This window comes from Pseudophryne corroboree, chromosome 7 (assembly GCF_028390025.1).
Source record: "Pseudophryne corroboree isolate aPseCor3 chromosome 7, aPseCor3.hap2, whole genome shotgun sequence".
Classification (NCBI taxonomy): Eukaryota; Metazoa; Chordata; class Amphibia; order Anura; family Myobatrachidae; genus Pseudophryne; species Pseudophryne corroboree.
Genome location: NC_086450.1, coordinates 334729692 through 334756767, shown reverse-complemented (window position 1 = coordinate 334756767; position 27076 = coordinate 334729692). Strand labels below are relative to the sequence as shown.

The following is a 27076-nucleotide window of genomic DNA, read 5'->3' as shown; positions in this document are numbered from 1 at the left end:
CGGCTGTTAGGCGCCGGGGTCCGCTCGTCGGTGCGGCCCGGCGCCTAGCAACCAGGGACGCCGTGCGCGTACAGCCGCCGGCTCCCTGGCAACGCTAGACGCCGGGCGCACGGAGCCGCACGGACCCTAGCTACGGGGACGCCACTGGCGGACCGCGTTCCCCGTTGCTGGGTCCATTTAAATTAGTAAGGGCACCTGTTTCCTGGCCGTGCAGCAAGGCAGCTGCACGGCATTCATGCAATCAGCACTGGCAGCAGTTGATTGGAGGGCTTCGGTTTATATGCTCTTGCAGTGCCTCACACAGACGCCGGTAATAGCTTCCTGCATGCTGTATCTGTTTGCTGAGAGTGTTTCCAGTCCTGCTGTATCCGGTCGTTCCTGTCCTCAGTTGTCCTGCACTCGGAAGTCGTCATCTGTTCCTAGAGTCCTGACTGAGCACCGTTAAACATCCAGTGGTGTTCGTGAGTCGTGGCGTAGCCGTGTGTTGCGGCTTGGCCGCTTTATTACTTATTATTTATTATTTGTGTTTCGGAGCTTTTGCGGAGGATTCCGCTCCCACAGATCCACTCTGGTATCCAGCGGTGCTGGGCAGGAGTAATGGACTAGTGGATTTTGGTTGTCCTTTTATCTGGCGGTTTTTCCGCGCATACTTCAAGTTTGGTTAGTTAGCTTGTTGCCCTTGGCCTGTTGTAGTCAGAGGTCCTCTTGTCATCATCCTGCCTCGGATTTCCCTTTGTCTCTCACTAAGACCGGGGGGCACCGGAGTTGGGCAGACATAATCCGCCTTTCAAACGTGGCTGCCAGGGGCTCAAGAAACCATAGTCTCGCAAGGGATTTCCGATAGCACGGGTGAGACAATAGAGTTAGGGCGCCAGGGGCAACTGGTCTTTCCTGCTCCCGTAACCAGCATTCCCTTCCAGTACTCTGGCCATTGTCATAAGATCTCCTCCGGTCAGGAGTACTGGAATCATAACATTATTACCGGCCAATACCAAAACTTAAAATTAAAACAGGGTTTAATTTTTTCCTTATTCAGTTTTGTAAGAGTTATCGGCCTCATGAATCCCACAGGTTTAGGGCCAAATCCTGGTCAGCTCCTAGTCAGCCAGATTCAAGAACTTACTCAGATGGTTCAGGATCTTTCCCTTCGGGTGAAGTCGCAGGAAGATCTTTTACGAACTTCCCCGAGGGTAGTCCCTGAACCAAAAATGCACTTGCCTGACCGTTTTTCTGGTGATAGGAAAGAGTTTTTTAATTTTAAAGAATCCTGTAAACTTTATTTTCGTTTAAGACCGATCTCCTCAGGTACTGAATCTCAGCGGGTCGGGATTATTATTTCTTTGCTCCAGGGGGATCCTCAGACCTGGGCATTTGGTTTAAAAGCAGAGGATCCGGCGTTGTTGTCAGTAGACGCTTTTTTTGGGTCTTTAGGGCTTTTGTATGATGACCCTGATAGAGAGGCATCCGCTGAGAGTCAGTTGCGCGCTTTCAGACAGGGTAGAAATCCTGCAGAGGTTTATTGTACGGAGTTTCGCCGTTGGTCGAACGACTGTGGCTGGAATGACCCAGCCCTGCGCAGTCAGTTTCGCCTCGGCTTATCAGAGTCTATAAAAGACAGTCTCCTTCAGTATCCCGCTCCTGAGACTCTCGATAAACTCATGGAGCTTTCTATTAAGATTGATCGTCGTCTCAGAGAGCGGAGGGCTGAAAAAAGAGCACCTGTCAGGTCTACTCCATGTGTATATTCCATTCCTGAGGACGTAGAGGAGCCCATGCAGATGGGTCTCTCCCGGCTGTCTCCAGAAGAAAGAGCCAGAAGGCAAAACTCTGGTCTTTGTCTGTACTGTGGGGGTAAGGGACATTTTGCCCGTAATTGTCCGAACAAGTCGGGAAACGCCTCGACCAAGTGAATTGTGAGGGGGTTCACTTCGGTCAGCAGCTTATCTCCTCGAATAACTCCCTTTTAGTCCCAGCTAAAGTTTCCTTTGGCAGCCTCAGTTCTTCGGTGTCGGCTTTTGTTGACAGTGGAGCTGCAGGGAACTTTATGGACTTAACTTGGGCCAAGGCCTTAGGCATTCCTCAGTTAGCCTTGGGTAGGTGTGTCACCATGCATGGTTTAGATGGGAGTCCTTTGTCCAATGGGGTTATTTCCCTCTGTACACCCCCTGTACTACTTACGGTAGGAGCTCTTCATTCCGAAAAGATCGAGTTCTTCCTTACCCATTGCCCAGCAGTTCCAGTGGTTCTGGGTCACCCTTGGCTGGCTTTTCATAATCCCACCATTGATTGGCGGTCGGGGGAGATTTCACAATGGGGTACCATCTGTAATAAGGAATGTATTACGTTTCCCGTCAGAATAGCAACTGCCATTCCTGAACCCATTCCCGTGGAATACCAGGACTTTGTTGATGTGTTTTCCAAGGGCAATGCAGACATTCTGCCTCCCCATCGGCCTTATGATTGTGCTATTGAGCTAATTCCTGGTGCCACATTGCCAAAGGGAAGGTTATATGCTTTATCCGGGCCAGAAACTGCGGCCATGAATGAGTATGTTAAGGAGAGCCTAGGGAAAGGATTTATTAGGCCATCTAAATCCCCTTTAAGTGCAGGCTTCTTCTTTGTGGAAAAAAAAGATGGATCACTCAGACCTTGCATTGACTTTAGAGCCCTGAATAAGATCTCAGTTAAAAATACTTATCCTCTGCCGCTGATTTCGGTCCTCTTTGATCAGCTGCGTTCGGCTGTGATTTTTTCTAAGATTGACCTAAGGGGAGCGTATAACCTCATCCGAATCAAGTCTGGAGATGAGTGGAAGACGGCTTTCAGTACTCAGTCGGGTCACTACGAGTATCTGGTGATGCCGTTCGGCTTGTCTAACGCTCCGGCAGTTTTCCAGGATCTCATTAACGATGTGCTCTGTGACTTTCTAGGAAGATTCGTGGTCGTTTACTTAGACGACATCCTGATCTATTCTGACTCAATTGAACAACATGTTACCCAGGTGCGTCAGGTTCTTCAAAAATTACGTGAAAATCATCTATATGCCAAGCTGGAGAAGTGTGAGTTTCATGTCACGGAGGTATCCTTTTTAGGGTACATTATTTCCCCTCGGGGATTCTGCATGGAACCTAAGAAGCTCCAAGCCATCCTTAGTTGGGCGCAACCCACCAACTTAAAAGCAATTCAGCGCTTTTTAGGGTTTGCGAATTATTATAGAAGATTTATTCATTCTTTTTCCGACCTGGTTGCTCCCATGGTGGCACTGACTAAGAAGGGAGCGGATCCTACCAACTGGTCACGTGAAGCTGAGTTATCCTTTCAGGCCTTGAAACAAGCTTTTGTCTCAGCTCCAGTCCTCAGACATCCCAACCCAGAATTGCCCTTCATTGTTGAGGTTGATGCCTCGGAGGTTGGAGTGGGGGCTATCCTATCTCAAAAGGATCCGGAGTCTCTGGAACTACATCCTTGTGCCTTCATGTCCAGGAAATTCTCATCCGCTGAATCCAACTACGATGTTGGTAACCGGGAGTTACTGGCTATTAAATGGGCTTTCGAGGAGTGGAGACATTGGCTTGAGGGAGCAACACATACCATTTCAGTATTGACTGACCACAAAAATCTTCAGTACATCGAATCAGCTAAGCGGCTGAATGCCCGGCAGGCTCGTTGGGCTTTATTTTTTACTCGTTTCAAGTTTATTATCACCTTTAGGCCAGGTTCCAAGAATACCAAGGCGGATGCCCTGTCACGCAGTTTTCTTCCAGTTCATAATAACAGTCCTGTTACTCCCATACTTCCGTCTTCAGTCATTTGGGCAGGTCTCACACAAGATTTATTTACCCAGTTAAAGCAGCTTCAACATCAAGCTCCTGGAAATACTCCTGCTGGTCGTCTTTACGTCCCTGAGTTTTTGAGAGCTACTGTTTTGACTGAATTTCATGATAGCAAAGTTGCCGGGCATCCGGGGATCTCTAAGACTTTGGAATTAGTCTCCCGCTCAGTATGGTGGCCTGGTCTTTCTAAAGACATTAAGGAGTTTGTTTTTTCTTGTCAGGTCTGTGCACAGCATAAGGTTCCCCGTTCCTTGCCTATCGGGCAACTTATGCCCTTAAATGTTCCTCTCAGGCCATGGTCTCATATTTCCATGGATTTTGTGGTAGACCTCCCTCTGTCAGCCGGATTCCGAGTCATATGGGTGGTAGTGGACCGTTTTAGCAAGATGGCTCATTTCATTGCTCTTCCCCGACTGCCATCTGCCCAGGGATTGGTTGTTTTGTTTCTCCGCCATGTTTTCAGACTTCATGGGTTGCCCACTGATATTGTTTCTGATCGGGGTCCACAATTCATTGCACAATTCTGGAAGTCCTTTTGTGCCTCATTAAAGATTAAATTGTCTTTAACATCCGGTTACCATCCCCAATCCAACGGGCAGACCGAGCGAGTTAATCAATCATTAAAACAGTATTTGCGTTTGTACTCAGCCAAACTCCAGAATGATTGGTCCGAGTTTCTTCCTTTGGCGGAGTTTGCTTACAATAATTCTTGTCATTCCTCCACTAATGTGTCTCCATTCTTTTCAGTTTTTGGTTTTCACCCCAGAGCTAATTCTTTTTTTTCAACATTCTTCTGTTTCCTCGCTAACCTTAACCTCTCATCTCAGAGTCATTTGGAAAAAAGTGCACCTTGCCCTCAGAAAAGCGGCATTTCGAGAGAAAATTTTTTCGGACAGGCTCCGACGTCCTTGCACTTTTAAGGTGGGAGACAGGGTATGGTTGTCGACTCGTAACATTAGACTTCGACAAACCTCAGCTAGATTGGGCCCCAAATTTATTGGACCATTTCATATTATTAAAAAAATCAACCCAGTTGCTTTCCGGTTACGTTTACCAAGAGCTCTCCGGATCGGAAATACGTTCCATTGCTCCCTGTTGAAACCATACGTTTCTTCCAGTAGATTTCCTCGGAAGATCTCTCAGGGGAAATCACCAGTAGATGTACAGGGACAACAGGAGTTCTTGGTGGAGAAGGTTCTCGATTCCAAATTGTCCCGGGGTCGGCTTTATTTTCTGGTGCACTGGAGAGGCTATGGTCCAGAGGAATGGTCTTGGGTCCTGGATAAGGATCTCCATGCCCCGAGGCTCAAGAGGGCATTTTTTCGGGAATTTCCTCGGAAACCTGGCTTTAGGGGTTCCTTGACCCCTCCTCAAGGGGGGGGTACTGTTAGGCGCCGGGGTCCGCTCGTCGGTGCGGCCCGGCGCCTAGCAACCAGGGACGCCATGCGCGTACAGCCGCCGGCTCCCTGGCAACGCCAGACGCCGGGCGCACGGAGCCGCACGGACCCTAGCAACGGGGACGCCACTGGCGGACCGCGTTCCCCGTTGCTGGGTCCATTTAAATTAGTAAGGGCACCTGTTTCCTGGCCGTGCAGCAAGGCAGCTGCACGGCATTCATGCAATCAGCACTGGCAGCAGTTGATTGGAGGGCTTCGGTTTATATGCTCTTGCAGTGCCTCACACAGACGCCGGTAATAGCTTCCTGCATGCTGTATCTGTTTGCTGAGAGTGTTTCCAGTCCTGCTGTATCCGGTCATTCCTGTCCTCAGTTGTCCTGCACTCGGAAGTCGTCATCTGTTCCTAGAGTCCTGACTGAGCACCGTTAAACATCCAGTGGTGTTCGTGAGTCGCGGCGTAGCCGTGTGTTGCGGCTTGGCCGCTTTATTACTTATTATTTATTATTTGTGTTTCGGAGCTTTTGCGGAGGATTCCGCTCCCACAGATCCACTCTGGTATCCAGCGGTGCTGGGTAGGAGTAATGGACTAGTGGGTTTTGGTTGTCCTTTTATCTGGCGGTTTTTCCGCGCATACTTCAAGTTTGGTTAGTTAGCTTGTTGCCCTTGGCCTGTTGTAGTCAGAGGTCCTCTTGTCATCATCCTGCCTCGGATTTCCCTTTGTCTCTCACTAAGACCGGGGGGCACCGGAGTTGGGCAGACATAATCCGCCTTTCAAACGTGGCTGCCAGGGGCTCAAGAAACCATAGTCTCGCAAGGGATTTCCGATAGCACGGGTGAGACAATAGAGTTAGGGCGCCAGGGGCAACTAGTCTTTCCTGCTCCCATAAACAGCATTCCCTTCCAGTACTCTGGCCATTGTCATAAGATCTCCTCCGGTCAGGAGTACTGGAATCATAACAGCGGCGTAATTTGAATAATGGAGACTATTGTGCACCGTTTTATGAATTGGTATTATTTTGTGGCCACACCTCTTCCCCACGAAGCCACGCCACTATGTATTTTTGCACGCGCCTACGGCGTGCACTGCCCCTGTTTTGCATGCAGGGGTGGGGCTCCGATGCCGTTTCTTGCACACAGTGCTAAAATGACTAGTTACGGCACTGTTGCTAGGTATCCATTTCTCTGGCCCTGAGCAGGTCCCCCTCACCAGATCCTCTCCAGGGGTGAGGGGGTGGACTTGGATGGGATGGGGGGGCCCAAAGCATTTTGTCGCACCTGGGCCCACCGCTCGCTAGTTCCGCCACTGAAACAGGTATATGCTTTTTTTATATATAATTTATTGAAAGGGTCAAATAAATAATAACAGACTTTGGGGGGAGATGTACTAAGCCTTGGAAATAGATAAAGTACAAGCCAATCAGCTCCTAACTGCCATGTCATAACTGAGTTTGAAAAATGACAGGAGCTGACGGGCTGGTTCTTTATCTGTCTCCACTATATCTCTTTCGAAGGATTAGTACATCTGCACCATAATCACAATTTCCAAGAATAAAACTGTCATTATGCACATTATAAAATATCAATGTGTCATACAGTATTAAGGAGATGTACATAGGTATGCTAGTTATACTGAGGCGGAGTAACCATTGGTGTAGTAGGTGGCTCAGCAGGGTTGGCCCACTGCCTAAGGAACCTGCCCCTTACCTCAGCGAGGTGGGGTTGACCTTAAGTGTGTGCAGCTTCTTAAGTTTGCGATCTGAGCCGGACTGATAGGGGAATCCTGCTGCCTGTCAGTGCTGATGATCACAGGTGCGCACTGCCTCTAACTCACAGAGTGTGATTTCTTCCTGAATCACAGCTGTCTGTGAAGTAAAGGCAGTTGCTAGAGCAGGCCTGGCCAACCTGTGGCTCTCCAGCTGTGTAAAACTACAAGTCCCATCATGCTTTGCCACAGTTTTGCTATTAGGGAAGGCTAAAACCGTGGAAGGGCATGCTGGGATGTGTAGTTTCACAACATCTGGAGAGCCACAGGTTGGCCAGGCCTGTGCTAGAGCCTTCTTGTGCTGAACTAAGGAAAGCACAGGGGATGGGGCCCCCTCTCACAGTCAGGGCAGTGGCCGCTGTGTTCTCACTGCTGGAAATTATGGGGGTAATTCAGACCTGATTACTAGGGTGCTTTTTCTGCATACCTGTGATCAGGTAGTCGCTGTCTACAGGGGGGGTATTTGCTGTGCAGGTGTGCGATCGCAATTGTTGGAGAGCTGCACATACATGAGTTTGTGCAGTCTCTTCTCAACCCAGGACTTACTCTGCTGCTGCGATGATCAGGGCCGGAGCTAACGTCAGACACCCTCCCTCCAAACACCTGGTCCCTCCTGCGTTTTCCCTGACACTCCTACAAAACGGTCAGTTGCCACCCACAAACGGCCTCTTCCGGAGATTGCTTTTTTTGCACCATCCTGTCGCTATGCACTGATGTCCGGTGCAGTCGTCTGACGCACCGGCACATTGCGATGCATACGCATGCGCAGTACAGCCCTGATCGCCCGCTGTGCGGAAACGCACAGCAGTAATCAGGTCTGAATTACCCCCGATGTGTGTACAGGTGTTGATATTGCAGAGTCATATAGGCACACACCTGTGCATAGTCCAGGGAAGTGTGGTGAGCTAAATAGCTCAGGAGGCTCTGGCTAGCACCAGAGCCAGATTTACACGCAATTAAACCTCCTAATGATAATGTGTGGACCCCTTATTCAAAAGTAAAGCATTCAGTACCTTTAATACCAAGAAATAATGACACGGACACTTGAATTTGGCAGAAAATTGTTAGCTATTTATTGTACCCTAACCATTAGAAAACCTGTAAAATGAAAATTTTAGTTAACATGCCGATTCAGCCGGCATATGGTGGCAGAAAAAAGAACGGCTATATATCAACTGACGATAACCTCAAAACATTAAATTTCCAAACGATCCTAATTTAACACAAACTATAAAATAGGTAATAGGTGCCCGACTCAGACCCCCACGGTGACTACCCACCCTGATGGGTGATGACGCTGCCCCCGGACGGGTGGTCAAGCAGCCTTAAAAGTCAATGGCGGTGAGTGCACCTAAACCACACCAAAACTGTAAATAACTGCAACTAACAAGACAAACTACAACCTGCCGTTCTTTTCCGCCAACAAATAGCCAACGATAAAACCACACTAACAATTCAAAGCCAAGGCACTCCGTGCCAGAACCTCTACCAAACAGGGTGGGAGGGCGGGAAGGCAATTCAGCAGCAAGAGAGACCAAGCTGGCCTAGCAGTCCCTATATATACTGAACCCTCCCCTCTCTACCATGGGCTGTACTTTTCCTCACAGTTAGGTGCACCCCTCACAGGAGGTTTAACTCTCTCTATTCCTATGCAGTCAATTCGCTCTCCTAAACCTCCTAATGATAATGTGTGGACCCCTTATTCAAAAGTAAAGCATTCAGTACCTTTGATACCAAGAAATAATGACACGGAGACTTGAATTTGGCAGAAAATTGTTAGCTATTTATTGTACCCTAACCATTAGAAAACCTGTAAAATGAAAATTTTAGTTAACATGCCGATTCAGCCGGCATATGGTGGCAGAAAAAAGAACGGCTATATATCAACTGACGATAACCTCAAAACAGTAAATTTCCAAATGATCCTAATTTAACACAAACTATAAAATAGGTAATAGGTGCCTGACTCAGACCCCCACGGTGACTACCCACCCTGATGGGTGATGACGCTGCCCCCGGACGGGTGGTCAAGCGGCCTTAAAAGTCAATGGAGGTGAGTGCACCTAAACCACACCAAAACTGTAAATCACTGCAACTAACAAGACAAACTACAACCTGCCGTTCTTTTCCGCCAACAGCGAAAGACTCCTCCCCAGAGTCTTCGCACCGCCACCATACCCTCAACCTAACTCCTGCAGCACCAGAAACAGATCCTCCAGGAAAAGCATCATCCCCTCCTTGGACAGATGCACACCATCAGGCCGAAAAAGGTGACTGTCACGAAACCGAATCCTAGGGTGGCGAACCACTTTGCCTCCGGTGGCCAACACCCACTTCACCACCGCCCCATTCACCTTTTGCCTGGCCTCATCAATCAGGCGACCGTCCGCCACACCTCGCCAACTCAACCTTGGCAGCATCATAGAGAACACCAAGACACAATTGGTCCATGCTGCGGCCACACTGGCCAGATCCTTCATCATGGCCCACCGCAGCTCCAAAGATGTCCTCTTCCCCAGGTCGTTGCCACCTAAATGGACAACCAGCACCCTAGGGACTCCATGCTCGCTGACCTGACTGACCAATCTACTCTTCAGATCTTTCCACATCATCCCCCGCCAACCAAGCCAACGAACGCCATGAGCCCTAGGAAACATCTGTGCCCCCTCCGAGGCCAAAAACCTGGCTGCCCAGTACACATAAGAGTGGCCAACCACCCAGATTGCCAAATCATCTTCTACCCAACCTGAAGAGAAGGAAAGGTGTAAAAAATCGGTTAATAAGAATCTAAAGCAGAGTTTATTAAACGCATTAACCTGAAGGATCTGCCAAAAGAAAAAATGGGGTTTTCGTGTCTTGCAGAAGTCACGGCCTAGCCGATCTGCACAAGCTTCCAGCCAATTGAAGCAGAACATAAACACACAACGGGAAAAATCAAAATAATATAATGAAAATAAACGGGGGGGGGGGGGGGGGTATAAAAAGGGAAAAAACATGTAAGAACTCAGCTGGAGGTGAAAGCGTAAAAACCTGCTGAGGGACTTTGATTAGAAATGATCAGCCGAATTGTAGATTAGAATTCAGTCCGTCAAGTCAGGCAAAAAATCGCAAAAGAACTCCAGACCCCCGCTGCCAGCAGCGGCGAGTAGCTTATCCCTGAGTAGGATAAACAGGGGAGACAAACAGACACACTACACAAGGACGTACTGAACTTCATAACATGAACTTATACAACTACAAATAACAGAACCGTTAGCCAAACAAACAAATCATGCAACGGGGCGAATATATCGTCTGTAACTCGACGACTTCCATCGCCCCACTGCCTGGATTTCCGCCACGGAAAACCCTGCCGACGCAGCCGACGTCGCAGCCCCGATGCGGAAGGAATGCGTCCCGAAAGCAGCGGGTGGAAGGCCCAAGCTCGCCAGACAGCGACCCAGCATCCAACGAAACTGACATTTCGTCAAGGGTAAACCGTCATAATGTAGCAACCATGACCCCCGCCCACCGGGCCGAACTGCCGCATATTTCGATGCCAACCTCACCGGGCAAATGCTCTCCTCCAGCGACGAAACCAAGGTGACCCATTGACCTCTACCTACTTGGTCCATCTTAGAGCGACGCAATCTGCACAGCAAGGACCTCTCACCCACCACCACGTCCTCGAGAAGCATGCGCGAATCCGCCCGCTTAGATGGCGCTACCAGCTCCGAAACCCGAAAGGCTCCGTGGTAAGCCATGGAGAACGCCAACCGGAACAGAAGCGACTCAAAAATAGACGACGCGATACCGCCAACCGCCTTGATGACAGCCGGCAGCAAGGCCGCGTCGATGGGCCGCCGCCTATCAGGCGGCGTTGGCGCCACGCGTGCCCACCCCTTCATCGCCTTAAGCAGAAGCCCGCTCTTTGTCACGTCAGGGACACCCTTGATTTTATTAAAGAACGAAATTCCAGCTAAGTACCGGGACACCACCGTTCTGGACCTACCCGTAACAAACAGCTGCCAAATAAAAGAAAGCATCATCCGATGCCCGCTCTTACCTTCTTGACTTCGTCCTCGGACAAACTCCTCCCACTCGCTCCAAGCTTGTCCGTAAGCCTTGAGCGTGTTCGGAGCCACTGACCGCATCGCTAGACCCTCCAGTCCGGCCCGATCACCTGCCAGACATAACCGGGACATTGAAACCCCTGCTCATCGGCCTCGGGTGCCAACAAACGAAATCTCTCCCACTGACCTCGGGACAACGCGTCGGCAATTCCGTTCTCCAGCCCAGGCACATGCTGCGCGCAGAACCATACATTCTCACGCAAGCATGTCAGCAGCAACCGCCCCAGCACCCTCAGGACCACCAGCGACTTCGCCCTCTGGATATTGATCGCATGCACCACGCCCAGATTGTCACATCTAAACAAGATGCTGCAATGAGCCAAACGATCGCCCCAAACCTCCAGCGCCACCATAATGCGGAAAAGCTCCAGCAGCAAAAGGTCCTTAGTTAAACCCTCGCGATGCCATTCCTCCGGCCACGAGGCCACGCACCAAGATCCCTCAAGGTAGCAACCGAACCCAGAGGAACCCGCTGCGTCGGTAAACAGCTGCAGCCGAGCACTGTCGACCGTTGGGGCCTGCCAGATACGCACCCAGTTGAAGTCCCCCAGGAACGAGGCCCATACGGCCAAATCCCTCTTAATCTCGGAGGACAAGCGGATGAAATGATGCGGCCTGGCACACCCCGCAGTCGCCCTCTCCAGCTTCCGGCAGAAAACCCTGCCCATCGGGATTACCCGACAAGCAAAGTTCAAAAGGCCCAGCAAGGACTGCGCCTGCCGCAGCGTGACTTTGCGCGACCTAACGAACTGGCAGATAGCTTCGCGGAGCTTCACAACCTTGGCCTGAGGCAGGCGACACGATCCCGCTACCGTGTCGATTTCGATCCCCAAGAATGACAAACAGGAAACCGGCCCCTCCGTTTTATCCTCGGCCACAGGAACGCCAAAGTGAAAAAACAGAGCTCGGATGCTGAACAGCAAGTCGCCGCAGCGTGGCGAATTCGCCGGACCCACACACAGGAAGTCATCGAGGTAATGTGCAACTCCATGACCCCCTGACGAAGACTCCATGCACCAATGTAAAAATGTGCTAAAACGTTCAAAAAACGAGCAGGAAACGGAACATCCCATCGGCAAACATTTGTCGATGAAATACTCCGCTCCGATCCGAAAACCCATAAAACGTAATGAGTCCGGATGCAACGGTACAACCGAAACGCGGATTCCACATCGATCTTAGCCATCAGGGCCCCAGGGCCGTAACTACGGACCAACTCTAGCGCCTCATCAAACGACTGGTACACCATCGAGCAATGAGCCGGTGGTATCGCGTCGTTGACCGATGACCCCGACGGGTAAGAAAGATGCTAAATGAGCCGAAAAGCACCTGGAGTCTTCTTGGGAACTACCCCCACTGGGGAGATGACCAAGTCATCCACCGGGGGTGAGCTAAACCGTCCCTCCATCCTACCCAGCCGTAACTCCTTATCAACTTTCTCTCGCAGAACCGACGTCAAGGCGCGAGCAGACTGGAGGTTCCGGTGAGCCCGGACTGATACCTCGCTCGCAACAGGCAAGCGAAACCCAAACTGAAAACCCTGAAACAAAAACTGAGCGTCTGCACTATTTGGATACCAATCCAACCATTTGGCCATTGCATCCAAATTAATTGGCGTTGGTGCCCTGCGGAGCGCTCCCGCTCGCGCCGGGTCTTGCGTAACTTTGCTTACCCCGCGCACCCTGGCGACTGCCTTTAAAACAGGTAGAGGCTGGGTGGGAGCCGCCACATTGCAAGCACAAATGTCGAAACCGACACTGCTTGCCGAAGGAACAGGACGCATTGTTAAATGCGAAGCACTTCCCTTTCGCGGCGGCCTGCCCCCCCCCCATGGACGGCCAATCGACCTGTCTTGCCCGATCCGCCGTCCGCGCCGGTCCCTTGGGCGGACGACCCTGCGCGGTGCCCGTCCGCCCCCGGATTCCGGGGCTCCCTAGCGGGTTGAGAAGTCCGGGTGACCTGGAGCCAGACTTCCATGTCCTTGCAACCAAAGTCAATCACCTGCAAGCAGTCCTGTTTCTCCCGGAATTTCTCGTCATACATCCGCCATTCGATGCCTGACGATGTGCGCTGCATATCGTGTATTAAGTGCAGGTATCTTATGACGTTCATATGTTCGCCAGGCCTATCTTCTAGGTATCCAACAACAAGAACTAGGAAAAAAGATCTGCACTCTCAAATTTCATATTAAGAAATAGTAAAGTGAAATAAATCACTTCTAATAACCCCAATACAAAAATTAAAGATTTAATATACATCAATCTTGGGGGAGCTACCTAAGACAACCAATGAGCAACACATGATATGGAAGAAAGAGAATGGGGTTGTACTGGTAAGGTGCACAGGGGATAAATTAAAACATAACTTTTATTGTCACATTAAGAGGCCGTAAACCGGTCAGCATAGCGAAATATATGGTTAAAATTACGTATAGAAAAAGAATAAGGTGCTCTAAGATAGAAAAATAGTGAAATTAAAAATATCTCCACTTCGATGATTGCAAAAACTATCGATGGAAGTTGATTGGAATACTAATGAATTCACAAATAAATCTGTAATGTATACTATGAATAAATCAAGCCCACAATTGATGGCTACAGAAAACTTCCAAATCCCAGTGTCCGCTATGGTATGTGTATATTCTTATAGATCCTTTGTATGTCTCACACACACTACGACCAACAGCCCATATGTGTCAATAAATTATTTCCTTTTCTCAACTTTGTAGTAGAACAAGGAGTTGGTGTTTAAACGGATTTGTATGCCCTGGATTTGCTATCCTATACCGCTCGAGCGTTCACTCCTAATGTATACACACAGCCGTATCGCCAGTGGTGTAAAGTGAATAAGATGTATTGATCAATGAAACTGAGCGATGTTTCATAAGGCGTGTGTCATTATGCTCATTGGGAATTAAAGAGACAACTTTATTGCGAAATTGACTAAATTGCGAGTGTGTTCTTCTATCACATAAACACTTCAATCACAAAAGTTACTTGTTTCTACCCCACTGTAACAGCAAAATAACTGTATCTGGATGGGGTTAATTAGAATGCTGATATTAAATGTGCGAGCAAGGGTTGGCACATTCGTTTGTGCCGTCAGATTAGATACCCTCAGTATTGATATTCATTATGATCCTGAATTGGCTACATTATAGTTTATCTGCTCCCCGTGACCACAGGTGAAAAATATATAAATGGTAATAGAGGCACTTGTAGGAGTGATTTATAAAAAGAATTATAGTCCGATTATAAGGTACTTCCTCAATTAGCAGTGTGCTAGCATGGTTTACTATCGTGAACACACTACCATGACTAATTGATTAATTATAATCCGATTGTAAAGTACTTCCTCAATTAGCAGTGTGCTGATATGGTTTACTATTGTATATACACTTAATACTGACTGATTTAGAGGATATTTCTAGCTGTAAAATCCAGGAACAAACGTGCTGCTACGGCATATATTCAATCAGCATTAATCCATTTATCGGGCATTCCCGTGCATGTCACTTAGCCCGGTATCAAACCCTGTAAGTACGTGCTATAACGATGGTACTCAAAACATTATGTGGGTGAACATGCTGCATGTTCACCCACATAATGTTTTGAGTACCATCGTTATAGCACGTACTTACAGGGTTTGATACCGGGCTAAGTGACATGCACGGGAATGCCCGATAAGTGGATTAATGCTGATTGAATATATGCCGTAGCAGCACGTTTGTTCCTGGATTTTACAGCTAGAAATATCCTCTAAATCAGTCAGTATTAAGTGTATATACAATAGTAAACCATATCAGCACACTGCTAATTGAGGAAGTACTTTACAATCGGATTATAATTAATCAATTAGTCATGGTAGTGTGTTCACGATAGTAAACCATGCTAGCACACTGCTAATTGAGGAAGTACCTTATAATCGGACTATAATTCTTTTTATAAATCACTCCTACAAGTGCCTCTATTACCATTTATATATTTTTCACCTGTGGTCACGGGGAGCAGATAAACTATAATGTAGCCAATTCAGGATCATAATGAATATCAATACTGAGGGTATCTAATCTGACGGCACAAACGAATGTGCCAACCCTTGCTCGCACATTTAATATCAGCATTCTAATTAACCCCATCCAGATACAGTTATTTTGCTGTTACAGTGGGGTAGAAACAAGTAACTTTTGTGATTGAAGTGTTTATGTGATAGAAGAACACACTCGCAATTTAGTCAATTTCGCAATAAAGTTGTCTCTTTAATTCCCAATGAGCATAATGACACACGCCTTATGAAACATCGCTCAGTTTCATTGATCAATACACCTTATTCACTTTACACCACTGGCGATACGGCTGTGTGTATACATTAGGAGTGAACGCTCGAGCGGTATAGGATAGCAAATCCAGGGCATACAAATCCGTTTAAACACCAACTCCTTGTTCTACTACAAAGTTGAGAAAAGGAAATAATTTATTGACACATATGGGCTGTTGGTCGTAGTGTGTGTGAGACATACAAAGGATCTATAAGAATATACACATACCATAGCGGACACTGGGATTTGGAAGTTTTCTGTAGCCATCAATTGTGGGCTTGATTTATTCATAGTATACATTACAGATTTATTTGTGAATTCATTAGTATTCCAATCAACTTCCATCGATAGTTTTTGCAATCATCGAAGTGGAGATATTTTTAATTTCACTATTTTTCTATCTTAGAGCACCTTATTCTTTTTCTATACGTAATTTTAACCATATATTTCGCTATGCTGACCGGTTTACGGCCTCTTAATGTGACAATAAAAGTTATGTTTTAATTTATCCCCTGTGCACCTTACCAGTACAACCCATTCTCTTTCTTCCATATCATGTGTTGCTCATTGGTTGTCTTAGGTAGCACCCCCAAGATTGATGTATATTAAATCTTTAATTTTTGTATTGGGGTTATTAGAAGTGATTTATTTCACTTTACTATTTCTTAATATGAAATTTGAGAGGGCAGATCTTTTTTCCTAGTTCTTGTTGTTGGATATCTGCCTACTGAGTGATCAGTTTCTTTAGATCTAGCACCTCATACCATTATTGAATTGACTCATAACAAGTGTGTATATTACATTATTTAGTAAATAAGCTTATACTATTTGGAATTAACCTGAGTGTCAACTGACAGGATGGCCACTTTCAGTTTGTCCCGTGACTTGGAAAACAGACGTGATAAATTGAGAAATGACATGGAAACCATGTTTGGCGGAGATACAAATAGATTGGACACTGAAACAACAGATTGGACAGATGATTTATTCTCCCTGAAATTAGCACTGATGAAACAGAGCAAAACAGGGTGGAATAGATCCACTTTTGACAATTACCTAAAAAATCACCTTATTCCCAGAGGTTTGAGACCAAAACTATTCCCGGCATATGAGTTGGCTAATAATGAGTTAAAAATGGAATGGGAGAAAGTCTTGACTCAATGCTCTAGGGATCTAATTAAAATCCTAATGAAACATGATGAAATAATTTTGAATCAATTGAACCAGGAGATAGTTCAATTAGGTGAGAAATTAAAGAATTTTGAATCTCTTGAGAAATTCCAACAACGTTATGAACAATACAAAAAAGAAATAGAGGATTATGAGAATGAAATCATAGAAAGAAAGAGAAGGAAATATCAAAGAGATAAAACTGATTACTCATTAAACAAGGTTTTTAGATGGAACATCCCCACAGTTAAAAATGTCAAGATCAGGAATACACAGTCCTCCAATTATTCCACATCTGAACTTGATTCCTCTGAAGGAGAAAATCCCAGGAGTGGTAACAGATTTCAGAGGAGGGATTTTTTAGGCAAATCCCCCAGAGAGGTATGGGACGACACTGGGAAAGATGGAGAAAAATCAGGAGGGGCCAAGGGGGCAAGAAGAAAGAGGGACACATTAGACTGGAGAGAAGAACCGAGAGAGAGAAGGAGATACAGAAAGTAAGAGATTCAGTAATTACAGAAGAAGTAGTTACATCAGACTCCCTTAGAATTATTAACCTTACAGACCGAAATCTAACAGAACCACAAATTTCTATACTTAGCAAAGGTCTCTCCTTCTCACCCATACATAAAATGGACAGGTTTGAATGTGAGAAGGATCTAAACCTTTTTACACGTAAGCTCCTTCTCAAAAAGTTCTTCTGCAATATTACATCTAACAATCCAGAAACCCCCGCCACGGTGGAAGTCCCTGTGGAATTAGGTTCTGACGATGAGATAGCCTTGGGGATATTAGAGGATCTTGATCAGAATAATAGATCAGACCAAATTCATCCGGTCCCTTTCAACTCAGACAAAATAAAGAAAAAATCTACATTCTATCCTGATGGCAAGATATGCCCACAGGTACAAATATTTCAAAAACTGGTATCAAGAGACCTGGATGCATTATTTCAACACAATAGACATCCTCCAGATAATATCAGTAAAGGGGAAAGGGAGGCACTACATGAACTCTCAGAATGGCGGGATGTTATAATCAAACCATCCGATAAAGGGGGGAATGTAGTGTTGTGGCCTAGGGAGTTATATATAGAAGAACTGGAAAAACAACTAAATGATACCAGTTGTTACAAGAAATTGATTTTCAGTCCCATGCAGAAATTTCTCAGGGAATATAACAACTTGATCACTGATGCATTCAGGAATGGGATCATCCTTAAAAAAGATCTTGATTTTCTTAAAGTCACCAACCCAAAGACACCCACGCTATACCTCCTCCCTAAAGTCCACAAAAATGACAAGAAGCCCCCTGGTAGGCCGATTGTGTCTGGTAAGGGCAGCCTTACCGAAAAAGCCAGTGTCTACGTGGATCAATTCCTCAGAAAGCATGTTGTCACCTTACCATCATACCTGCGAGATACGATGGATATCTTGAATAAATTACTCAATTTACGAGTCAATCCTGGTGTATGGCTTGTGTCATGTGACGTGGAAAGCCTGTACACCAGTATACAACATACACAAGGCATCTTAGCAGCAAAGTTCTTCCTGGATATGGAAGTACATTGTGACTTCAATAATTTCATCATCAATCTATTACAGTTTATTCTTACCAGGAACTACTTTGTTTGCAATGAATCCCACTACCTCCAGGTGAGAGGAACGGCAATGGGGACCGCATGTGCCCCCACATATGCCAACCTCTACCTGGGGTGGTGGGAAAAGGAATTTGTGTTCCATGAATCGATGGAGAAATACACAGCGAACATTCTCATCTACTGCAGATATATTGATGACATTTTCTTTCTATGGGAAGGCCAACTTCGGGATCTCAAACAATTCATTTCCATCTTAAACAGCAATAACCTGAATCTCAAGTTGACTTGTGAAATGAGCCAGGAACAGATCAATTTTTTAGATCTAACCATAAGAATTGATGAAGAAGGCTACATTCTTACAGATAATTTTAGGAAGAAAACTGCTACGAACAGCATTCTTCATGCCAAGAGCGCACATTTCCCGTCAACCATTCATGCCATTCCAAAAGGTGAATTCTTGCGAATTAAGAGAAATTGTTCCGATGAAGAAACCTTTGGGATTAGAAGACAGGAACAAAGTAGGAGATTCAGGGAAAGAGGTTACAGTGGGAGGAATATTAAACGAGCTATCAGAGAAACAGAACTACACTCTAGGGAGTCCCTCCTCAAACCAAAATTGAGATCCCAGAACGAAGATTCCATCCGTTTCATTGGAACCTTTAACGCCCAATGGCGTAACATAGATTCGATCTTACAAAGACACTGGCATGTGTTGAAAACAGACAGTGATTTGAATAAAATCTTACCAGACAAGGCCAAATGTAGCTGGAGGAGGTCTCCCAATGTACGGGACAAACTGGTTCACAGTCACATGTCAAGGGTAGATCCTAAGTCAACATCAATAGGATCAACACGATGTGGACGTTGTAAAGCCTGTAAATATATGGTCCCTAAGAAATTTTATTTGGATAAATTTAATAAAAAATGGACCATACCAGGCTTAATTACGTGCACCACGGTAGGTACAATCTACCACCTTGAATGTTCCTGCAACAAAGCATACATTGGGAAAACAACGAGACCCCTCAAAGTAAGAATATTAGAACACGTAGGCAACATACGCAATGCCGATAGGGACCTTGCGAATTTCAGAGTCATCTCACCGGTAGCGAGACATTTTCATCAATTCCACAATGCAGACCCCAGCGGACTCAGGGCCTTTGGGATGAAGCATATCAAACTAGGAATACGTGGAGGGGATCTTGATCAGGAATTGTTAAAAACGGAGACCAGGATGATTTTTCTCATGAACACAATGCATCCAAGAGGCCTCAATGAAACCAACAGTTATAGTCCATTTTTATGTTAGTTCACCTGTACACCACCGTCTAAATCAGACAGAATCAACTGATTAAAGTTGTCTGTATTTGAGGGACCTTAAGAAATTAAGTACTGGAACCTTTGTGTGAACTACTCTAACCTTGTTTCTTTTCTTTTATTGTTAATTTCACACCATCAATATCTCACTACATTCATATTTTCATTTTAATTAAGACAAAATGAACCAGCCCAAGCTGTTTACATCTTAGGGACTTCAAAAAATCAATTATCATGTGTATTATCTCAATTATACTTTTGTCTTTACTCCTGTTCATTAATGCTAGAACCAGAATTATATCAGATCAATACTCCTTTTATGGAGACACTAATAATAATAAGCCCATGGGTTATTGGCAAGATTAATTATTAGAAGAATACCGCACATCCCCTTTCAATCACTTTGGGGCTTGGATTAAGGCAGTTGGTCGAACATCCTGCATATCACTTGTGTCTGTTTGTCTGTGGTTCCATGATTCTTTCATGAGGACAACATTCTTTGATGTAGGGTTTCATAGACAGCTATTATGTGTCTTATGACCCAACCAATATTACCTCTTATACACATGTTGTATTACCTATGTCACAGCAGTTTTGTGTTAGGAGAGCGATTTCACATATAAAAATAAATTTTTTTCTTCACGAGTTTGAGCACTTTCACTTGTTTATTTTTTTCACTGTACACAAACTTTTTAATTTTTTATTTTCTGCACATTCCACTTCACCACATTTTGCACTTTGATATATCTTCATGTAGAAATCTATGGGGAGGATTATACAATGCATTCACGACATACTCATAATTAAATAAAATAAAAAATAAAAAATGTTATCTTATCTTTTCACACTGCAACTTAATTAGCACACGTAATTCTGCACATGCACATGAAAAAATTGTTTCTTAATTAATTTTTCTCTTATCCATTCAGCTTAGACATCAAACGTAGAATATCACTTAATGAATATTTACAATACATCGGTAACAAGTTATTACTATTTTTTGATTGTGGATTACCACTTTAAAGAAATCTGCATATCCGAATAATGTAGAATACAGGTTTCTCCGATATAGGAACATGGATATCTTGGACCCATAGTCATACACAGATTATTTCAGCATTCATCAGTGATTTAGAAGTTATAATGATTCCAGTAACCGGAGACATACAGAAGGGATGTCTGTTAATATAATTTTGAGTTGCAGTTATTTGCAAGAAATTCTGGCCACGTCAATCTTAATAACTGTGATACAGGAGTATCTGTTCATATTTATCTGTATATTTTCTGATTTTATTATCTTCATTGAACCCAGTCCTTAGTACAAGTGGCCCGTTAATGTATAGCAGTTTATATTTGATTACATTTCATCTGGACATAAAACACTTGGGCATAGACATTAGAAATCAGGAGAGGTTAAATTCCAGATTTAATTAAAAAACTTCAATGTGGGCCCTAAGCATGTGGGGATTTACCGAAGGAAAGATATACCTTATACGCACTCATGGCAATACATTGTGTAAATGATATATTGCAGTAACCCTATCATACAGGTATTGAGGTCATTAATACCTCACTCGATCCTGTAGTATAATGAATCAAGGATAACCTAAGTATGGTCTTAAACATCACCTGGGAGTAGCGGGCTGAGATTAGTTACCGTGGCCATGTGATCACAGAATTTGGTGTGATTGGTTTACCCATATGAATAAATGTCTTGTCAGGAGTGACAGTCGGGTTAAGCCTCGACAAAGCTATATGCGAAATGCGCGCATCGGCATCTTTCTCCACGCTGATGCTCTTGCAATAACTACCTTATCTGTTAACTTTCATAATTGGGGGTTGTACTGCTGCACGGTAAAACGGGAATACCCGTTAATCAGACAAATGCTGATTCATTATGTACCGCTGCAGCATGTTCACCCTCATAATCTCAAGTGTATAATGTTTGTCTCCACAGTTTATGCATATAAGATCTGATATTATGCTACACAGCAGGCACGGGAATGCCCGACAAACGGACGAATGCTGATTGAATATGTGCCTTTGCAGCATACCTACCTGTACAGTTTACAACTCCACGTGTCTTTTAGGATATCTATTATATTAGATGTTCACTATAGCAAAAACACCACTACACGACCAATAGAGGAAGCACCTGACAGCTAGATTAATGCTGATTTAACATATGCCGTTACAGCAAAATTAAGTGCCTCCAGCATTATTGGGTTGGTGTGGGTTTTAACATTTGGGTGGGACTGCTGCACGACGGGAATACCCGTTAAATAGATAAATGCCAACTTATTAGATATCAATGCAGCATGTTCACCCATAGAATGTTTTGAGTACCATCGTCTCAGCACGTACTTACAGGGTTTGATACCGGGCTAAGTGACATACACGGGAATGCCCGAGAAGCGGATTAATGCTGATTGAATGTATGCCGTAGCAGCACGTTTGTTCCTGGATTTACAGCTATAAATATCTTCCAAATCAGTCAGTATTTAATGTACATACGATGGTTAACCATATCAACACACTGCCAATTGAGGAGGTACTTTACAATCGGATTATAATCAATCAATTAGTCATGGTAGTGTGTTCACGATAGTGAACTACTTTAGCACACTGCTAATTGACAACTCCACGTGTTTCTTAGGATATCTACTATATTAGATGTTCACTATAGCAAAAACACCACTACACGATTAATAGAGGAAGCACCTGACAGTTAGATTAATGCTGATTTAACATATGCCGTTACAGCAAAACTAAGTGCCTCCAGTATTATTGGGTTGGTGTGGGTTTTAACATTTGGGTGGGACTGCTGCACGACGGGAATACCCGTTAATTAGACAAATGCTAACTCATTAGATATCAATGCAGCATGTTCACCCACATAATGTTTTGAGTACCATCGTTATAGCACGTACTTACAGGGTTTGATACCGGGCTAAGTGACATGCACGGGAATGCCCGATAAGTGGATTAATGCTGATTGAATATATGCCGTAGCAGCACGTTTGTTCCTGGATTTTACAGCTAGAAATATCCTCTAAATCAGTCAGTATTAAGTGTATATACAATAGTAAACCATATCAGCACACTGCTAATTGAGGAAGTACTTTACAATCGGATTATAATTAATCAATTAGTCATGGTAGTGTGTTCACGATAGTAAACCATGCTAGCACACTGCTAATTGAGGAAGTACCTTATAATCGGACTATAATTCTTTTTATAAATCACTCCTACAAGTGCCTCTATTACCATTTATATATTTTTCACCTGTGGTCACGGGGAGCAGATAAACTATAATGTAGCCAATTCAGGATCATAATGAATATCAATACTGAGGGTATCTAATCTGACGGCACAAACGAATGTGCCAACCCTTGCTCGCACATTTAATATCAGCATTCTAATTAACCCCATCCAGATACAGTTATTTTGCTGTTACAGTGGGGTAGAAACAAGTAACTTTTGTGATTGAAGTGTTTATGTGATAGAAGAACACACTCGCAATTTAGTCAATTTCGCAATAAAGTTGTCTCTTTAATTCCCAATGAGCATAATGACACACGCCTTATGAAACATCGCTCAGTTTCATTGATCAATACACCTTATTCACTTTACACCACTGGCGATACGGCTGTGTGTATACATTAGGAGTGAACGCTCGAGCGGTATAGGATAGCAAATCCAGGGCATACAAATCCGTTTAAACACCAACTCCTTGTTCTACTACAAAGTTGAGAAAAGGAAATAATTTATTGACACATATGGGCTGTTGGTCGTAGTGTGTGTGAGACATACAAAGGATCTATAAGAATATACACATACCATAGCGGACACTGGGATTTGGAAGTTTTCTGTAGCCATCAATTGTGGGCTTGATTTATTCATAGTATACATTACAGATTTATTTATGAATTCATTAGTATTCCAATCAACTTCCATCGATAGTTTTTGCAATCATCGAAGTGGAGATATTTTTAATTTCACTATTTTTCTATCTTAGAGCACCTTATTCTTTTTCTATACGTAATTTTAACCATATATTTCGCTATGCTGACCGGTTTACGGCCTCTTAATGTGACAATAAAAGTTATGTTTTAATTTATCCCCTGTGCACCTTACCAGTACTATCTTCTAGGTAACAAGCAGCAAAGACGCAAAAACCGGCCAGCCAGTTGTCGAAAGTACGGAAAGCCTCAGCTCCGATGCCCTTCTTAGCTGCCGCTGACTTATAGTCCTTCCCCGCAGCACGGCCGTATAATCGCAGTGGACTACCCCAGGCAAATCGCGGCGCTTCTTGGCCGCTAAGCCGCTTACGTCTCTTCCGCCTCTCCTGCTGCCCCGCCTCCTTCTTGGCGTATTTTGTTGCGCGCTTTTTCGCCCTAGTTGTGCTACTGACTTCGGACGCCGGCGACGACAGGGAAGAAGAAGAGGAAGAACTGAGAGAACTGGAGCGCGCAAGGCAATTCAGCAGCAAGAGAGACCAAGCTGGCCTAGCAGTCCCTATATATACTGAACCCTCCCCTCTCTACCATGGGCTGTACTTTTCCTCACAGTTAGGTCCACCCCTCACAGGAGGTTTAACTCTCTCTATTCCTATGCAGTCATTTCGCTCTCCATATGAGCCAAAAGGTACATGGGGACATTATACACAGGTGCAGCAGTATAAACTCCTGAAAATTTTGTGAGTTTTGATTAGACATGTGTGGAAAGGATACACAGGTGAGGCACTGCCTCACCTGCCATAGACTTTTTACTCCAGAGTTTTGGCTATAAAAATGAATAGAATAATACAAAGAAGATATTTCAAACATATTTTTTGTATTTTTCATATACTTAATACAGTAAAAACTCTGGCACAAACGTTAGTATGACAGGAAAGGCTCTGCCTCACCTGCCTCACCCCACCGCACGTCACTGGTGCATACCTCCCCACGGTCCCGATATTTGCAGGACAGTCCTATTTTTGGGGCACTGTCTCACTGTCCCACCTGCTTAGCAGAGCAGCGGTGAATAGATGTGGCATGCGCACAGTGGGCTAGATGCATCATCGCTTAGAGAGTGATAAAATGGAGAAAGAAAAAGTGCCAGCCAATCAGGGCCTAACTACCATGTCACATGCTGTGTTTGAAAAATGACAGGAGGTGATTGGCTGGTACTTTTTCACTGTCCATTTTATCACTTTCCAAGCAATGATGCATCTGGCCCATTGTCTATTCACAAGAAAGAGGGAGAGGGGGCATGATTCATATGATTAATATGGAAATGTTATAACATTTTTGAAATCTCTAAAAATAAGTATTGTACTAGAGAAATGCATATCCGTAATTATGCCAGATACTGAGCATTGCTCTATGTCTACATTTTATAAGTTATCTGAATTATTCCTCTCATTTCCATAAAGGCTGATAAAAATGTGATTCCTGTTGTCATTTAAAAGACAAAAGAATCTGCTTTGAAATTTCTACAGCAATGGAACTTTAATCTTCTACAGAACTCTATGCTTTAAAGAGATTTCAATATTAGCATCTGTACAAAGAACATACATTTAAATGTTTTTATTCTAACGCATTTGGCTTCCACAAAATCAGAAAGGTTTGTGTGATACATGTATTTGCAATTCATGATATAGCTTTGAATAATTACTGTGGCTATACAAGTGGATGTACAGTACATCAGCAACACAAGAAAACGCTGACAACTGCAGTTATACAAGCTTGTAAACAACAGGCTATAAATTTAATACTGTGCAATAAAAATATTAATTTCACAAGCTGTGCTACACTGCAAAAAAACAAAAAAAAAAAAAAAAAACAACAGCAAAAAGAGATAACATTACCTAGACATTCTAAAACTATAAGATAGTGAATAGGTTCACACAGCAACATTGCAAAGAAAGAAATGCAAACTTCCAAAGACAAATGTTCTTAAAATTAAACTTACGAAAACTACACAGTAATAAACACATATTAATAGCATCCATGTTGGATGCCATAACATACTTGCCTACCCTCCCCGGAATGGTCGGGAGGCTCCTGAAAATCAGGTGACCCTCCTGGCCCCTCGGAAAGGTGAGCAAGTCTCCTGCAGAGCCGCAGCTCCACCGCCACCCCCTTGGCCACCCACTTACAGAGAACAAGTGGGCGGTCCGAAGGGGCCCAATGACGCAATTCATGCTGAATTGTGTCATCGCAGCCCCGCCCCCCGCTGTACAATCCCTGTAATAGCAGCACTGTATAACGGTGGCCTGGCCATTGTGACACGATCGCAAGTGCCAATTTTATATTCTATGTGTATAAGAGTTGGTAATGATAATAATATTTATCTCTCCACTGTAAATTCACTTTATATAAGGTTTATTTACTGCAGAATAATACATTAACATGTGTAAAACGGGATAATAAATGAAGACAAGAGCGCCTCCTAGTGCAATAAGCCTTAATACCACAACATTTTAGAGTGCATGAAAGGGCCATGAGTGAACTAGTACCATGTGTATAAAGTAAGACAGCTTATCTCATATTTCGCAATGAAGGTCCTTAGTAAGGTCACCTCACTTCAAGACCGCATTTAGTGATTAATTAGCACCATCAATCTGCACTATTGGGAGAGTCCGCCAGAGACTGGAGAGTACCTCTCGCTAGGCAGGGGGGGCACCTGACTGGGCGGGCGTTGCTGGGGCTGGCGCAAAGAGGGTACTGGAAATAAGGACTTGGTAGGCAGGTTTTCTGGTGAAACACAGTGTCTTGACTGGCAGCAGACATTGTGCATACACAGGCTTGGGCCTGGTCACAGAGGTACATTACTTAAAATAAACAAACATAAAGTTCCCAGCACTACTTTTAGAACTGCACCCTACTTGCTGGCCCCTAATGGGCGTCAGTGTGCATTGGGTGAATGGGACTTTCAAGCTCCTCTCCTACTTCTGATTTCCTGCTTTCTCTGAGTCATAGTTGCCTACCCTCCCTCATTCTGCAGGAGACTCCCTGAAATAGTAGTAATCTCCCTCACTCCCTGAACAGTCCCTCAATCTCCCTGAAAAAAAGAGAAATCAGAGATACATACATTCAAATGGGATCATCCGTGCCATTTCCCTGTATTGGTTATAAGACACAATGATCCCTATGACTACATGCATTGTAAAGGTTTCTTGTGGCCACTTACAGTATATGGAACCTCTTGTAAAAAAACAATACTCAAAAAAATCCTGCAAAATATCAGTCTTTTCTTCAACAAGTAGATCTTACTAACTTTGGGGATCATTTACATGTGGATGTAAGTCATTTTCATGACACGCCTCTCAAATGTAGCGATACGCGCCGCGCTGATAGGTGTTACTTTCACAATCTCCCTGAAATGCTTTTTCAAAAGTAGGCAAGTATGATCTGAGTGAGCTGGAAAACCTGTACTTCTGTTTTCCACTTGCAGCTGTGCAATCCAGAAAGCCTGGAATCATAAATCTCCACTACAGGTGCAGAATGTGCAGGTCTTGTTTTCTTCTCCCTTGGAGGGAGCTGATTCCACCAGAATGTGGACAATTGTGGTGCGATCC

The 27076-nt window shown here is 44.5% G+C and overlaps 1 protein-coding gene across 2 annotated transcripts in view; it reads right to left on the bottom strand.

Moving 5' to 3' along the window:
- Window positions 1–27076, bottom strand: part of BMERB1 (bMERB domain containing 1) — a 501937-nt gene that overhangs the window by 161774 nt on the left and 313087 nt on the right. The window lies entirely within an intron of this gene.